Below are 17,450 nucleotides of genomic sequence, written 5' to 3'. Positions count from 1 at the left end.
CAGGCTAATCCTTTAACTGAAAATTTCATGCCATTTCATGTAACATTTCTAAATGTACACAAGTTGTAACATCTTAAGTTATGTCATTTTGTACAGGCACTTAGGTGGAGGAGACCAAGGTAGCCTAATGGCTTGCAGACTGTGTGCAGAAATGACCATAAAGATTAGCAAGCACTTGGACGCCTTCATAAGTGCTAAAATAAACTTACATCCTCAAAATCAATATGTGCCTCAGATGACACTGTCAATTATTACATAGGAATTTAATTACATTTATGAATAGCTGAATGAAGGCACGTGTCTTGTGATGACAAATGCTATTAATGAAGTGAAATAAAGCACATTGATTTGTCTGCTTTCCTAAAAAAAAAAAAATTGATAGTAGTGAATTTTCCAAAATATCGTGTTGTACTCACATCTTCTCGTGGAAAAGGCTGTGCTGGCATACTTGAAAAGAAACTCCGGGTGGAAGTTAAAAGTCAGACATTATAGGATGACAAGAACATGGCCTCCACCCTAAGAAAGAAAGAAGAAAGAAAGAAGTGAAAGTTTTAAAATCAAGTAGCCAATGCTGGCAAAATGAAGTTCCTAAAGAAAATTTGTTTCAAAAACATTAAACACAAATGTGCTTATGCTGCCCTCCAAATGGTATAGGTAAGCAAAACAAGCCCTTCAAAAATATGCCCAAGGGAGGTTCATTATGTCTTCCTCTTGAGATGGTAATGTCAGTATTACTGGGCCCCTCAACACTTGTGACTTCCCATGTGCTTTGAGCACTAAGGGTTATTTTCTTCTTCCTGTAAAAAAAAAAAAAATCCTTTGTGAATTATGCTACCAAATACAAAGAAAAATTGTATGCCGCATAGAGCTATACTAAAGTAAAAAAAAAATAAAAATAAAAAAAGCCCAACAGGGAGCGACCACAAGCTTCCCCACGCCTTATTCCCTGTCTGCGCTTGTGCAACTCAATTTCCTCATAGGCTTTCTTTTTCTTGTCACCACTATAAAGTTTAAATAAAATAACTGTGCATTGTACATGGCACCTTCATACAGCCCTATGCAAAAAAAAAAAAAAGAACCACTTTCTTTCTGCAGGCCCAGACAAACCTCAGCCTCTTCCGAATTGATACAAAAAAAAAATATAACTCCACAGAACCCCAACGATGGATGCAACATTTCCTGGCATGGCTGACAACTTTATGCTTCAGAAGACCACATTCAATACACAGGTTTTAAACGGGATCCATTTAAATGTCTCATTCCTGACGTTTCTCAACATGAGGAAAGGCCTTTAGAATGCAGAGGTCTGCACTTCACACAATCTTGCTTTGCTAATTTGGAGCCAACCAGCCTGACTGGCACGTTTGGAAACAGAAAGAAACTCCAGAACATAAAGCGACTTATGAAGGAAAGCAAATATACAAGCAAGAAACATTAAAAAAAAATTTTAAAAAAGCAAAAATTTTGCAAATAGTATTTAAGGAAAAAGAATAATTTTTCTAAATAAAATAAATTAATAGAATATTAATATAGTCTAAGATTGACAGGCTTTACACATGGTTAAGCACATTTACGTGTGCTTTTAGAACTGATTTTCATATTTTTTTAATTTTGCATTATTATTTGGCAATCTTGTGTTGCTCCAGGGATTGCTTCCAAGTAATGATGTCACTTTAAGCCATATGTGACAGGCACACACATGGGAGACTGCTTATCGGCTTGAATGAGTGTACTTACTTGTCAAGCCAGCTGATGGATGACTCTTCCACTGCTGACATCATTTCCTGTTTCCATTCTACTGGCGCCGCCCCTTCAGGTCTACACCTTTATATAAACTGCAATTCATTCTTTTTGCCTTCAGTTCTGTAGTGAGCTCAAGTCTGTGAAGACGATTGCTATTTTCTTGCCCAATTCTTCAAGTATACGGTGCTAGAACATTGGTATCCCCAACTCTTATTCAGTGTTTTTGTCTCCTTTATTTATAAATGTCACATTACATGACTTTTGCTGAGATTTTTAGTTTGAAACTTCATTTACATAATCTTAGAGCATCAGGGGCAGTCGTGGCGCACTCAGTTGTGTAGTGTGACACACCCAGTCCAACCAGTCTCTGACTTGATCGCCCTGACAAAATGAAACAGCTTTGATTTAGTCTTTAGTCGTAGGGGCGGGATTGAGCGTGCAAGAATTAAGAACCAATAAGCGCTCACATGTACAAAGCATACAAAGAAGCTACAAGAAATGCAGGTGTTTTGAAGCTAGCAAACAGACGTGAGACTCATCATCCTCTAGTCAAGTCAGCTTTATTTATAAAGTACATTTAACACAACTATATGTCGACTAAAGTACTTTACACTAAAACACAGTTTTCAGAAGCTAAAAGCTAATACATATGAATGCAAATAAATAAATAACTAAATGGATATACACAAAATTAATACATTAAAATCTTAACAAGTTCTAAGAATAAGTTCTTAACTATTAGCCAAATTCCAGGGAATAAAAATGTTTTTTAAAATATAAATTGAGGTGGCACTGACCAGAAAGCAGGAGACAGAGCTGGAGGTCTGGAGCTGAAGATTTGCACTGGGTGTGACAAGGATGGATAAGATTAGAAATGAGTACAGTAGAGGGTCAGCTCAAGTTGGACGGTTGAAGAAGAGGCATGTTTGTAGTATTTTGAAAATGTTAAACTGTGCTGGAAAGTCTTCTTGCAGGTGTCTAATTTTCCATACCCTGCAATTTCTAGTTACATAATCTGATGTCTTCAGACAACAATATCAGCAACTTTAGTTGTCAAATATGACCTCCCCCTCTGATTGTTGTGTGATGTGACTTTGACTTTAGTTGTCATGGTCAAATAAAGAAATTGTAGCCATTCTATTAACTATAAAATCAGCTGTAGAACAAAGGTAAGATTGTCAGGTCTTATGATTCTCTTTTTGTAACTTCTACTTGCTTAAATTTTGAAGCATCTTCTTAGCTTTCAACTATGTACTTTTGTGCTTTCGTTTATTTTCCTCTAGTCTTTTTTTTTATCTTTTCCTTTCCACTGGGTCTGTAGAACCTAGTAAATGTTGGGCATTCAAGAACAACAACAACAACTGCTCCACTGTACTAGCCTGGCAAATTCCTATCGGTAAGCTGGTAAGCTATTCCAGATCTTAGGTACATAACAGCAGAAGGCCGCCTCACCACTTCTTTTAAGTTTAGCTCTCAGAATTCTAAGCAGACACTCATTTGAAGATCTAAGGTTACAACTTGGAGTTTAAGGTGTAAGACAATTCCGAAATATAAGATGGAGAGAGATTATTTAAGGCTTTGTAAACCATAAGTAGTATTTTAAAGTCCATTCTAAATGACACAGGTAACCAATGTAGTGACATGAAACTGGAGAGATGTGCTCGGATTTTCTTTTCCTAGTTAAGATTCTAGCAGCTGCATTCTGTACTAGTTACAATCGATTGAGGTTTTTTGGGGGGTCCTGAGAGAAGTGCATTGCAGTAATCTAATTGACTGAAAACAAAAGCGTGAACTAATTTCTCAGCATCTTGCAATGTTATAAGAGGTCTAACTTTTGCTATATTTCTTAAGTGAAAAAATGCTGTCCTAATAATCTGATTAATATGTGATTTAAAATTCAGGTCAGAGTCAATAGTTACCCCTAAATTCTTTACCTCAGTCTTGACTTTTAATCCTAATGGATCAAGTTTATTTCTAATAACTTCATTATATCCATTTTTGGCAATTCACTCATATCTGTCCACATAGAGTGTGGTGAGCTGAAGTACTATGCACAATTATGGAAACTATACAAAATAAGAAAACTGTATGAAAATAATATGCTAAATAACAACCAGCATGGGCGAAGGAAAGGAAGATCTTGCTAAACCAATCTTTTAGACTTTGTTTGAAAAGGTTACTGGAACAGTCAACAAAAACAAAGTATATGACATAATTTACTTACACTTTCAAAAATCCTTTGATAAAGTCCCACTCCGAAGATTAATTCTTAAAATACAAGCTATAGACATCAGATGTAACCAAAAACACTGGATTTCAAGTTGGTTAACAAGCAGGAGAAAAATAGTATAGATAATAAGAGAATACTCTGCAATTAACTGAGGTCAGGAGTGGTGTCCTTTAGGGGTCTGTCTTTGGAACAGTTCTTTTTCTAATTTATATTAATGACACTGATATCGGTATAGTTATTCATAGATGACGCTAAAATTGGAGGAATGGCAGATACAGAGTATAAACAAAACAATTCAAAATGACCCAGACAAACTGGGTGAACACTTGCAAGATGTAGTTTAATGTAGAAAAGTGCAAACTGCTACACTTGGGCAAAAGGAAAGCTAATTATAAATACAAGACACTGTCTGAAAGGAAGCAACTGCTGAAAAGGATTGGGGAGTTATGTTGACACAATGTTTTCTCCATCTAAAGAAGTTAATAAGCCATCAAAAACAGGTCACCAATTAAGAAAAGGGTTAGAATGAAAACCTGCAGCCACTGCGGCCATCCAGGGCCGGAGTTTGAGACCACTGATCTAAGCAATGTGTAGAAACAATCAACTACAGAGGAAAATAAAATGTTGCTTTATATTGTAAAGTATAAATCTGTATAAGCGTTCAGCATAAATCAGGGGACATAATGCACTAGTGAGACTGCATCTGGAGTACTGCATGCAGTTCTGGTCATTATGCTACAAGAAAGACATAGCAGCACCTGAAACTGTGCAGAGGAGAGAAACCAAGTTCATCCCAGAACTTAAGGACATGTATTCTGACAGACCCAGAGAATTAAACCTATTTATTCTTGAGCAAAGGAGACTGTGTGGAGACATAATCTAGGTTTTCAAAATCCTCAGGGGCATTGATAAAGTAGATCAAGCAACATTCTTTCAGCTTAAGGTTGAATCACGTACTCAAGGACATCAGCGGGAATTATGGGGAAGTGCATTTAGGTCTAAAGCCAAGACTCACTTTTTTACACAGAGCGCTGTTGGGGTCTGGAACAAACTACTGAGCCATTTATTTGAAGCAGACACATGTTTATATATGCTGTTTTCCCATTTTCCTTGTTTTCTGAGAGAGGTGGGGTGACCATTATTTCAATGCTAAGGGTCCACCATATAGTTCAGTCTGGGCAGCAAGGTTCCTCAGAGGTTCACGGAGGTTTGTGGTGTCAAGAGCATTAGTGTATGTACTTTCTTTGCATGTGCTGGTTACTGTGGAGTTTTGCTTTGTGTTTGGTCTCTGTTTTCCGGATTATGATTTCTTTCTTTTTTTTTTGGTTATTTAATAAATCCTTTAAATTAAAAAAAGTCACTTTGTCTTTGTCCTTTTAAGCTAGAGGTTTATTTTGTGCATTTAAAGTATTTAAGGCCTGAGGCCCCTTTATAACACTGAGACACAGGGCTGCTGTTAATACTACACTTGGACGGATGATGATATCCGTAGTTTTAGATGTAGCTGCCAACAGGTTGAGCAATTATGCAAGGCCATTAATTTGGAGGTTTATTACCTCCATCTTAAATATCTTGTTTCTGATTATAACAGAGAGCAGCCAGATCTTCCTCTTTTGCTAATGTAATATCACATAACAAATGCAACCCCAAGGTTCTGTTCGCTACAATATCCAATATTGTTTCTCCAGCACCATCTAATATATTGGTCTCTTCAAACCTTAATTGTGATGACTTCCTTAAATATTTGTTAGTAAAGTCACAGATGGTACGTCTACTTTTCCTTTAATATTTGCTTCTTTAGGAGCTGGTCCTCCATGATCCTTGTTTTTTTTGTTTTTAACTCTTTTAATCCAGTCTTTCTTGAGGACTTTGTGCCACTGATTAAGAAAATTAAACCATCTTCTAGCACTTTAGATGTTTTACCAACGTCTTTGTTTTTAAAAGTTCTTGACCCTATTAGCCCCAGCCTGGTATCGATAATTAATTTCTGTTTGCAGTCTGGCTGTGTCCTTAGCTATTTTAAACATGCCGTTGTTCATCCTTTGCTGAACAAAATCGAATCTCGATTCTTCTGCTCCTATAAATTAGAGGCCCATTGCTAAACTACCATTTCTCTCAAAAATCTTAGGAAAGGTTGTTGAGCAACAGCTGGTTGTTTTTCTTGAGGAATATAACTTTTTGGATTTCTTCCAGTCCGGTTTTTGAAAACATCACTCCACAGAAAGAGCTCTCCTTAAAGTTTCAAATGATTTATTAATGGCTGCAGACGCTGGCGAGTGATCAGTGTTAGTACTGCTTGATCTCAGTTCAGCCTTTGACACGGATGATCATAAGACCCTCTTAGCAAGGTTAAATCACTCTGTGGGTATCACGGGTTCAGCCTTTTTTACCTCATATTTATCTGATATGAGTTTCTCCTTCTCTCTATGCGAGTATACAATGGGGCAAATAATTATTTGGTCCCCTGCTGAATTTGTAAGTTTGCTCACTTACAAAGAAATGAACAGTCTCTAATTTTATGGTAGTTTCATTTTAATGGAGAGAAACAGAATATCAACTAGAAATCCAGAAAAAAAAAAGTTATAAATTGGATTTGCAGCTCATTGAGTGAAATAAGCATTTGATCGCCTACAACCCAGCCAGAATTCTGTGTGCTTCTTGCTGGTGGTCTGATAACCCATTCCAGCCTTATGCGGGTCTACAGTCTTGTCCCTGACCTCCTTTGACAACTCTTTGGTTGTGCCTATGGTGGTGGAGAGGGTGGAATGGAAGAATTTGATTCTGTGAACAGGTGTGCTTTATACACATAATGAGCTGAGATCAGGAGTATCTATAATTGATTGACTGATTGTAATCTGTACACCACAGGGATCAAATACTTATTTCACTCAATGACATGCAAATCAATTTATAAACTTTAGAAACACAAAAAATGTGTTTTTTCTGGATTTTTGGTTATGTTAAGACTTTTTTCTTACTTTGGTTGAATTAAATGGGTTTGGCATCACAATACGGGTTATGTACCATAGTACATCACAAATACTATACAAGTTAATAAATGTGCTTGATGGTATACTACTGTGTAGTGCAATCGATTGTGTTATATTGTAAAATCTTCCATTGAGTGACTTCCTGTGGTATCACTAAAGTGAACTTTACATGGAAGTAATGTATGGACCATTGCATACTGATGTTTTAAGTGAGCAGAGGGGTTCAAAGCAGGATAATCTTTAGGGGATAAACAAAAGAAATGTCATTGTTGTAAGGTCATTACATACTGAATCATAAAAAAGGTTCATCAAAAGCTTTCAAGGATGAAGCCAAAGTGGGATCTGAAACAAAACAAAATTCAATATATTTCTGTTAATTGCCGAAATGCCTTTGGCAGGAAAGTGTGGCATTATCTTTAATATCATGATGTCATCACAGGCCTAACAATCATTATGACAAATAAAGGCACTAAAATGTTGGGTGTCGGTAGAAGCAAAAACACAAAAAGATAACAAAATGACAAGATCATAAATAAATCATTTAAAAAAAAATGAATGACACCTCTAAACAAAGGCAAACCCAATAAATTAATTAACAATGTGTGTCTCTGATAAGGAGCTGCCACTCGCCCATCTGAGCCACAGTTTGTTCTCCTGTTTTGATCCCAATGCCTTTTACTGGCTCTTCTACAGTCCAGTAGCAAAGCAATCCGATTCCAGCTTGCATTTTAAACTATTCCTGTAGTTTTTGACTCGGACTGTCTTATACACAACAATGTAAAGCAATTATGGTCTTTTTTGTTAGAATCCTGCAATAACAAATAATGAGACTGTGCTATATGAGATATCTCTGCAAGCATTGCCTCTCTAAAATGTTATCATTGAAGGTGTTTTGATTAGAGAAAAAAAAAGTAATTTCACCAGGAAATTCCTACAAGAAAAATGCAACATTCATAACAGAACTGAAGCTTACTTTATATTCCTTATCACAAAAATGTCTTGTGAAAGCATGCCCAAGCAAATATACCTGAGACATTGAATGCAGGACTACTTTGGCATACCAGTTCACATATTTAACTGTGAGAGTTCAGTAAATGGAACATTTTTGTCTAGAAAAACACAGGGTATGTACAATAAACTTGTATGAAAATTGGCTTAAAGATAACAGACAAAGTCAATCCGGGACCAGATTAAGGCTACTGAGAGCCCCTGGGCATGAACACTCCTAAAGACACTGCACAGAATGAATGTAATATATTGTAACAATACAGACTTAGCGAAAATCCAGTCAAGCAGGTATGCTGAAGTATTCTAATCACACGCTGCTACAGACAGACATTTAACCTCCAGTCAGGTTGGTATGTCAGACAGGTATTAAGCTATAATTATTACGCCCATCTTAAAGAAAGGCAAACCAACTTATAGTCGCAAGACAACATTATTCCATTGAAACAATAGCAACCAGGGTATATCAGCACATGCTAAATGTAAGACGCGCAGGAATGATGTCTACCAAAACAAACCAGTCAAAAAGCGGGCAGCTTATACCAGTAAATTGGGGATGGGGATGTGGTATTGCTATAGTGAATGCAGCATCACCTCGAAGTAAACATTGTAGTGCACCAGGAAAGCCATTTTAAGGACTGATTGAGTTCAAACAGCAGTCACGTCCCTACATAAAAAAAACAAACAATAATGTAATGTATCGGTTACTGGCAATGTATGAAAGGCAGGAATTGTATAGAATGCCTAGGCAATATATAGAATGCTGAAAACTGGACATCAAAGTATGAAACAATTAATATGTCATACATTTCCTAGGCATTCTATGCAATGCCAAAAGACAAACCCACAAAGTATAAAATCCTCCCACTAATGACGTTTCTAATGTCACGTGACTTTTAGCGCTCGCCTCAGAGGGAGAATTCCACATTTGCATTTCAGTTTTTGTTCGGAATTAAGTGCAATTTAAAATAAAACTCTTACCTTCCTTGTTGCAACAAGTATGTTCATATTTTATTTTCTCTTGTTTTCCTCAATAAGAAAGTCCTATACTTTATTTTGTATTTCTTTCATTTTCATATACATCTTTTCAATAAAAGCCTTTTCACGACTCTCTATTAATACTTTGCCTAAATAGCATTTGTCATTCTATATAATGTCTAGGTATTACATACAATGCCTAGGGAATGTATATATAATATTAAAATAATTTGGATGTTTCATACTTCATACCTAAAAATGCCAGGCATTCTATACAATGCCCACATTTCATACATTGCCAGTAACATATACATTAGCTACTGACATTGTGAGACCATGAGCAAGTCACTTTACCTACCTATGCTCTAACTGGAAAAACAAAAGCAATGCAACCAATGCTATCTCAAATGTGAAGTCGCCTTGGGTAAAGAATAACGTTGGGAGCGTTGTCTTCTTTCGGCTGCACCCGTTAGGGGTCGCCACAGCAGATCATCTTCTTCCATATCTTTCTGTCCTCTGTATCTTGTTCTGTTACACCCTTCACCTGCATGAGGTTGGGAGCAAGCATTGATATTGTGTTGCCACACCCACCAAACAATGAACCATCTGGATTGAGACCCAAGTGCAGCAGGCGAAATCTCAGCACTACACTGGAACAGTGTGAGGTTATTTATGATGGCTGGAGTGCCAATCCTATAACCATCCCCCAAGTTTCGCTGCAAGCTTGAGGACCTGTTTGCAGGGCTGGATGCAGATCCACGTCATACCCAGGAGCAATTGCAGGTTAAGGACCTTGCTCAAGAGCCAAATGGAGTAGAATCACTTCTGGTGTTCTGGGATTTACGGGATTTGGTGCAGATCCCTAACCTCAGAGCCACACCAATAAGTAAATAATAATAATAATAAGATAAATCATGGCACTATTAAAACAAGCAAAAAAACTGCAATACATTTTGCAGCCTACCTCTTTAGAAGACATATATTTTATCATCATGAGTTTCTATAGGGTTATCAAATCTTCATAGTCAAATTTCTGTTTTGGAAAGGTCACCTCTCGTCCATTTGTCTCTGGAGCTTGCTACACTTCTGCATGTCACGTCTGTTCCTCCTTGTACTAAAATTACCTGAGTACTTGCCCAGACAAGCAGGAGAGTGAGTTAACATCACTGATTGAATATGCTGTAAACCCCATCAAATGAAATAATGACAGTTTATAAAGTATACATTTAAAAACAACCAGATAGGCTGGAATAAAACAAAAAAAAAATAGATACAACTGTATGTACATTAATGTACGTATAAGACTGAACAGTGGGGAATGTAAAAACAAGGAGCATACAAATTAATTACAATTCTCTGTAAACTGACTAGTGATGTCTCTAGTGGTTCCTAGTGTCCCCGCACTTGCCATTAAGGAGCCATGTAAACTGGGGCCTTCTTTAACCTCCTTGGTATTAACCCAGAGTCCGAATTCTAGGTAAAAACAGTTAATCCCAAGTGTCTCTCGGACTAGGAATTCTAAGTAAGAACAGTTAAGCTTGAATGTCTCTGGGGTCACCCTTTTGTGGACCGATTTAAGGTGTTTAGCCAAAAAAATTATGGAGACAGTATTCCCCTGTGCCATCTAGTGGATAAAGTAACATCATGCTGCAAAAAAACACGAACATTTCTATGTGTTCTGCCACTCTAAGGTAACTCATCGGTATTCATGAGTGGGGAGGAGTCTTCAACCAAAACAAAACTACATGTAAATGTGACAATGTAAAGGCAGTTTTAGAACAAACCGAAACTGAACCATTAGTTGAATCAGGCGATAGGGAGGACAGTGTGACTTGGTCATCAGACATTGACACAGATAGTTAAATTGAAGCATACAGCACTGTGTGACCAAACTGCTCAGATATGCCTTGTGAATTTGGTCGTCTGAAGCTTCACTGTGGTGCAAGTAGCTTTGTGGCAAAAAGTGAAAATGACTGTAATCAAGTAGAAGACAAAAAAAGATGTTAGTGCACTTTTCACAATGCAGCGACTGTCACTTTGTGTCAGAGGAAAGTCACTAAGCCAGGTGCCGTGGTAGCCTACAATAACTCAAGGGGCAAGTCAATGATGCAGATCAGACACTGACATTCTACCATCTCATGCTCAAGTATCAAAAACAAATATTTCTAGAAATATCCGCAAAGAAACATGTTTCTACTGTCTTGAGTGCAACAGATTCTTTATGGGCAAACTAGACAACCAAGATTTGGGGTGTGGCTTTGGGTCAATTATAACAAACGTAGCCAGTGGTGTCATGTGGGAGGGGCTTCAGGTTGATCTTTAGCACCCAACCCTGCTTTTCCTGGTCAAGCCCTCTCACCTGACAACCCATCACCCTGCTCTTGTATTAACTCCACTATGAGTGGAATCAGAAGGAGGCTGGTAGTTCAATTAACATGGAAAAGTGTATACTATGAAGACATCATTGTAATAAACAAGCCCAGAATGTGTGGTGACACTTGAGATTTCCCAAGCACAAAAATCCCAAACAGTTCCAAAAATAGCCACTAGAAGGGGAAATCCTATCAAAAAACCTCAACTAGTAACACAAAGTGCCACACAGAATTGTTAAAAAAATAAAAGATTTATTCTTAACGAAAATGTTCTGAAATTACATGAAACTCCACAGAGCAAAAAGGCAATAGGCGTTGCCAGTAAAGGAAATCTAAGGCAAACAAAGTCTTAATACAGTAAATTAAGGCCAGGTCAAAAATCCAGAAAACACAATAAGCATAAGCAGAGACACAAAAAACACTCACCGACTCCCTAGCGCATTCAAATGAATCACCAGGAACTATGGGAAACTCTTGCCTTTATAAAGCTGAAAGCAGTCCAGGCCAGTGATGGGCAGGTGGTCCTGCCTCATGGGGAACCACCCAGAAAACACAAGGGACATACTGTAACAAAGTCTACAAAGGTACACAGAGACTAAGTAAATAGCAATATTAACATAGGAAAAAGAATTAAAACTGAACAGAACAGACATAAAACAAGAAACTGAATCCCAGCCAGAGGAGATATCTGGGCTGAGACATAAACAACACATGATAAATCAAAGAACATAATGGAGAGATGAAAACCAAACATTATTTTACATAAACAAAAAACATAAGATTCCAAATACCAGATTACCACACTGATAACAATGCTAAGTATTTTCTTTGTTGTATTCACAAGTGAGACAATCTAGAAGTACACTCCACTGACTCTTATATGCTTGACCTAGTGATGTTATACGCCGCAAAGTTTTGGTTGACCTTGCTTAGCAACTGCTTTCAACAAGAGCAAAACGAATGCACAAAATGGCGCTGCCACAAAATGTACTCACATAAATACAACATATCTAAACAAAACAAAAGGAACAAGGAACAACTGCAAAAATTCAGAGTGCAACTCCAAACATGACAGCACTGAGACACTCGCCTATGCTAATGTTTTTTGGTTGTCCTTTGTTTTACTGATTTTTACTTCTTGGCTATTATTGCTGAAGACATCAATTACTACTACAGAAACTACTTTAGACTTTTCATGCTGGTTCTGGATTTCAGGTTTGGCTTTTGTTTGCATACTTGTTAACCCTTATGGATAATCATCTTGCTTTTTTCTCTTTATTTTTTGCTTTAGAGCCTCGCTTTCTCTTTTCAAACTTAGGCTTCATTTTGGCCTGGGAAGGCCATTAAGCCTGCTTCTCAATTTTGGGACCAAACTAATTTTGGTGGCCAGGCTACAAGTGGTTGCCTAACCCTTTAGAGTTTGGTAGGTAGGTCTCAGAAGGTGATCCTGATACTATAAGTGGCAGAATGATGGTTATGGAAGAAGTCCCTGGAAGAGAGGCTTGAAATCTTCTTGCAACCAGTAAGCATGGAGCTATGAGGTTAGTAAATGGCAAGTGGAAGTAAGGCCAGAGAATAATGGGCAGAGAAATCTATGGTGCTTACAACTGGGCAAGTGGACTGAAATGAACGAGGAATGGTTACTTTGGACTTTCTTATTCCTTGTGTTAATCTCCCTCCTTTCCATTATATTCACAACAAAGACTCATTTTTTGATTAACGTTAGCTGCCTTGGCATTTATTCTGAGTTAGGGGATGAATGCTATCAGCCAAACATTGTGGTGATTAATACCTGTTGTAGCAACTTTCCCATATAATGTTTTGCACCATGATTGCATTGGTAATGAATGATAATACTGAAGTTTGTCTTTTTCCATCCCTTTATTATTCTGCATTTTGCTTAAGATATACAAGACTAAGTATTCCAAAAACAAACTACAAGTCTAATCTAAGAGAGCGTGCTAGAGGTTGCACTTTCATTGAGAATCAAAGGAATTTTCAAGCTGTCGCAGTGTTGCCTGGCTGCCTACCTAGTGTTTGGTTCAGTTCGGTGTCACAAAGCATCAAAGTATTACAAGCAGCATCGGACACAACAAAAACTCTTCACCAATTAATAAGGGGGGAGAAGCAGGTCTTCAATTCAAAAGCTCGTTCTCATCTGAACACACTTCCTGTTTTTGCACAACATTGATTTGATTGACATTGAGGTATTTATTCAACAATACCTTAGTAAAAATGCATGCTCTTTGCAAGTTGTGAGCAAATGACATAATGACTTGACATATGCAACATGAGATTGTTTTTCATGGCCATTTTTATAATTTTTGCCGTTTTCCAGCATTGGTCTTCATAGATGCCCATTCTGTAAGACGTGTTAACTCTATTTTACAAGAAAACGTTAAATTATTTATTTTTTCTGTCACCACTACAAACCACGAGGCAAGATATTGAAAAATATCATTTTTGAATGGATTTATTAATTTAAAGTTCAAATCAAATCAAAAAAATCAAATCAAACTTTATTCAAAAAGCACAATTTTAAAACACCATAAGTGTAAAACCAATGTGCTGTACAATAAAAAAAATATCAATAATAAATCAGTAAAAACAAGTGCAAAAATTACATAAATACTAAAATAAGTTAAAAGAACCGATTAGAAGATAATTTGCAGAATAACAATGGATTTGAAAAAAAAATACATTATTAATAAAATTAATACCAGAATTACTCATATACAGTTAAACGCAATTGAAAACAAGTGTGTTTTAAGTCTAGATTAAAACATTTGAACTGAAGAAGCTGACCTAATTTCAATTGGCAGACCATTCCATAACTTAGGTGCTGGAACTGCAAAGGCATGATGAGTCAATTGTCCAATTACTTTTGAGCCCCTGAAATGAGGGGATTGTATTAATAAAATGCTTTAGTTGCCTCACATTGTTATGCAATCTTTTTGTTCAATCCACTGAATTAAAGCTGAAAGTCTGCACTTCAATTGCATCTGAGTTGTTTCATTTAAAATTCATTGTATTAATGTACAGACCCAAAATTAGAAAGTTGTCTCTGTCCAAATATTTATGGACCTAGCTGTATGTCACTTATACAGATAGCATTAAATAAATACCATATATCTATCATATATATCACTTAAATGCTATCTGTATAACATATACAGTATCTTTCATATATGTCACTTATTTATTACATGCTCTCTGTACATCATACCTGTATATCTTTCATATATGTCACTTAGTCTGTGCTAAACAAAATGACACATTTGTTTGACTCTGTATTTTAATATGTGTTTAGAAACATTAGTTTAAAAAAAAAAAAAAAAGACTCCAAAATTACCTTGTAAATAATCCTTAATTGTAGAATTCATCATCTGCTGGCATCAGTTAGTTATCAAACAAATTGTTGTGCACTGGTTTCCTACAGAGACAACTGGAAGAAAATTAGTCACTCCTTCACATTCATGATGGTTAGGGACAGAAGACCCCTGCAAATGTGAAAATTTGCAAATAATATTAGAACTGCTTTATTAAATTATTGCAGTAATGAATATTGAATAACACATATTTATATGATTTTATGTGATGCAAATTATTTTCAGTATTGGTTATATATTTCTTTCTTTTGCGTCTACAAGTTTCTGGAATCTTTTATCAAGCTAGAAAAATATTCTCATTTAATTGCTGAAGGGCATCTCACTAATAACTGAAACTGCAATTGTCAAATTTGCAAACCTGGAAGGGTGACAGTACTTGAATGCATATTCTCTCAGATACTGATCATGACACACTTCAAGCTCATGATCATGATTCTAAATATCACAGGACACTCACTGTCTTGCACTACATCACACAAATATTGAACGGTGCAAAGAGTTTGTGTCATGCTAAGTCTTAAGATGTCCCCATTTACACAACCAACCCTTTATTTCTAGGTGCCTGAGGGCAAAAAGTCTTGTTTGGTTCACGTCAATTCTTAGGGCAGCAAATATGCACCTGATAACAGTAGAGATGTTTTCATAATGACCAACATTATTCTGAATGATTATGCTTTAATTAATAGTCTGTTAACTGCCTGTGTACAGATTGAACACTTTCCCTTATACAGAAAATAAACATCTGGATGTGAAGTTTTAAGTAACTGTTTTTTTTGGTATTCATATTAAGATTTAAGTAATGTCTAATTTTTGTTTGTTGTTTAGTATCTTGTCACCATTGTTTCCATTCTATGAATCCCCAATCACGACTTATGATGTAGTACAGCTTCTTATCAAGTCATGATTATTTTTTTCCTTTTATTCTATTCAGAACTGCCATATTTATTGCTATTTTGACTCTCTGCCTATATTAACAACTTACATCTTGTTTGGTTCTTTTAGTTTTGTTACTGACCCTGACTACAGCCACGGTCCTGGTGAATGAGGCATAATTCCTGCCCACCCTTCCCTCAGCTTTGTATGGTATAGTTTGTATTCAGCGAAACTAAGGCTCTGATGGCATATATCAAGGTCACAAGTGTTATTGTGATCAAAGTGCCAGTGGTGCAAAACATTAATGAGAACTTCTTGGGAGTCATAAGGACTGAAAATTGGACACAATCCATACTAACCTCTACTTTCTCTTCTGTTCTTTTTCCGGTTGTTCTGATCAAAGGACCGTGATGTCCCTACATTGATGGATAAAAGCCAGAAGTCCACATGACCATCATCATCAAATTCTGCCATGAGAACCCTGAATACAATGAGGACTGATTGTGAGCTCATTTATGTTAGGTAGAATGGCTAGAGGGGGCTGGGCGGTCTCCTGGCCTGGAACCCCTGCAGATTTAATTTTTTTCTGCAGCCATCTGGAGTTTTTTTTTTTTTTTTTTTCAGTCCTCTGTGGTCATCAGACCTTACTTTATTCTATGTTAATTAGTGTTCCTTAATTTAAATTATTTGTCTTTTTTCTCTTTCTTCATCACGTAAAGCACTTCAAGCTACATTGTTTGTATGAAAATGTGCTATAGAAATAAATGTTGTTGTTGTTGAAGTGCAGGTGTCTCACAGTATTGTTTCAGATCTTGCTGCTGGTTAGCATTTGTGTATGTTTTATATGTTCCAGATGTGCTTGTGTGGACTTTCTTCACCCATCTCAAAGAAATGTGTTAGGTTAACTGTCAAATACAAACAGGCCATGTATGTTGCATTTGGTGAATCTAAAAGGCCTGCTGCCCTAACCAGGCTTGGTTCTTGTATTATGCGCAGTGCTGATGGCACAGGCACCAGCTTTCATGACTCTGAATTTGACAAAACAGACTCGAGTGTCATGAAATGCAACATAAACAACTGCACCAAAAGATCTAGAAGTTATGAAATGCAACATAAACAACTGCACCAAAAGATCTAGAAGTAGTACACAACAATGAAACATGATATCTGCACCTTATTTCAAATGCTATGGTATTTCTGACATTTCCAGAAAGACAGTTTAATGTTTCTCATCTTCTATTGCATATAAAAGCACCGTCTGCTTGGCAGCTGTTCCTTTAGGACAACTAGTTGAACTGTATTCTTTCATTTATTTTTTATAAATGGATATGAAATTTTTGTTCTCCATTTTTTTTATTGCTGCCTGGCCCTGACAATAATTAATTTTACACCAGTCCATTTGAACTATTTTCATTCTCCCTATATGTGTGGTTTTTATCTAGGCCTTTTACTTTGTCTCCCATGATATTCCAAAGACATTTAGGCCATGTTTGTAGAAGACACTAAAATCTCTGGAATATCATCTCCTGTAGTCTTTCAATTTCCAGTGTGCAATGGAGCCTTTACTCACTCAATCAACCTCTATTTTATGCTGCACCTTAAGCGTTTAATTACCTTCCATCCATCCATCCTCTTCCACTTATTCGGGGTCGGGTCGCGGGGGCAGCAGCTTAAGCAGAGAAGCCCAGACTTCCCTCTCCCCGGCCACTTCTTCCAGCTCTTCCGGGAGAATCCCAAGGCATTCCCAGGCCAGCCGGGAGACATAGTCCCTCCAGCGTGTCCTGGGTCTTCCCCGGGGCCTCCTCCCGGTTGGACGTGCCCGGAACACCTCACCAAGGAGGCGTCCAGGAGGCATCCTGATCAGATGCCC

Source organism: Polypterus senegalus, chromosome 4 (genome assembly GCF_016835505.1).
Source record: "Polypterus senegalus isolate Bchr_013 chromosome 4, ASM1683550v1, whole genome shotgun sequence".
Taxonomy (NCBI): Eukaryota; Metazoa; Chordata; class Cladistia; order Polypteriformes; family Polypteridae; genus Polypterus; species Polypterus senegalus.
This window is presented reverse-complemented; position numbering follows the sequence as displayed.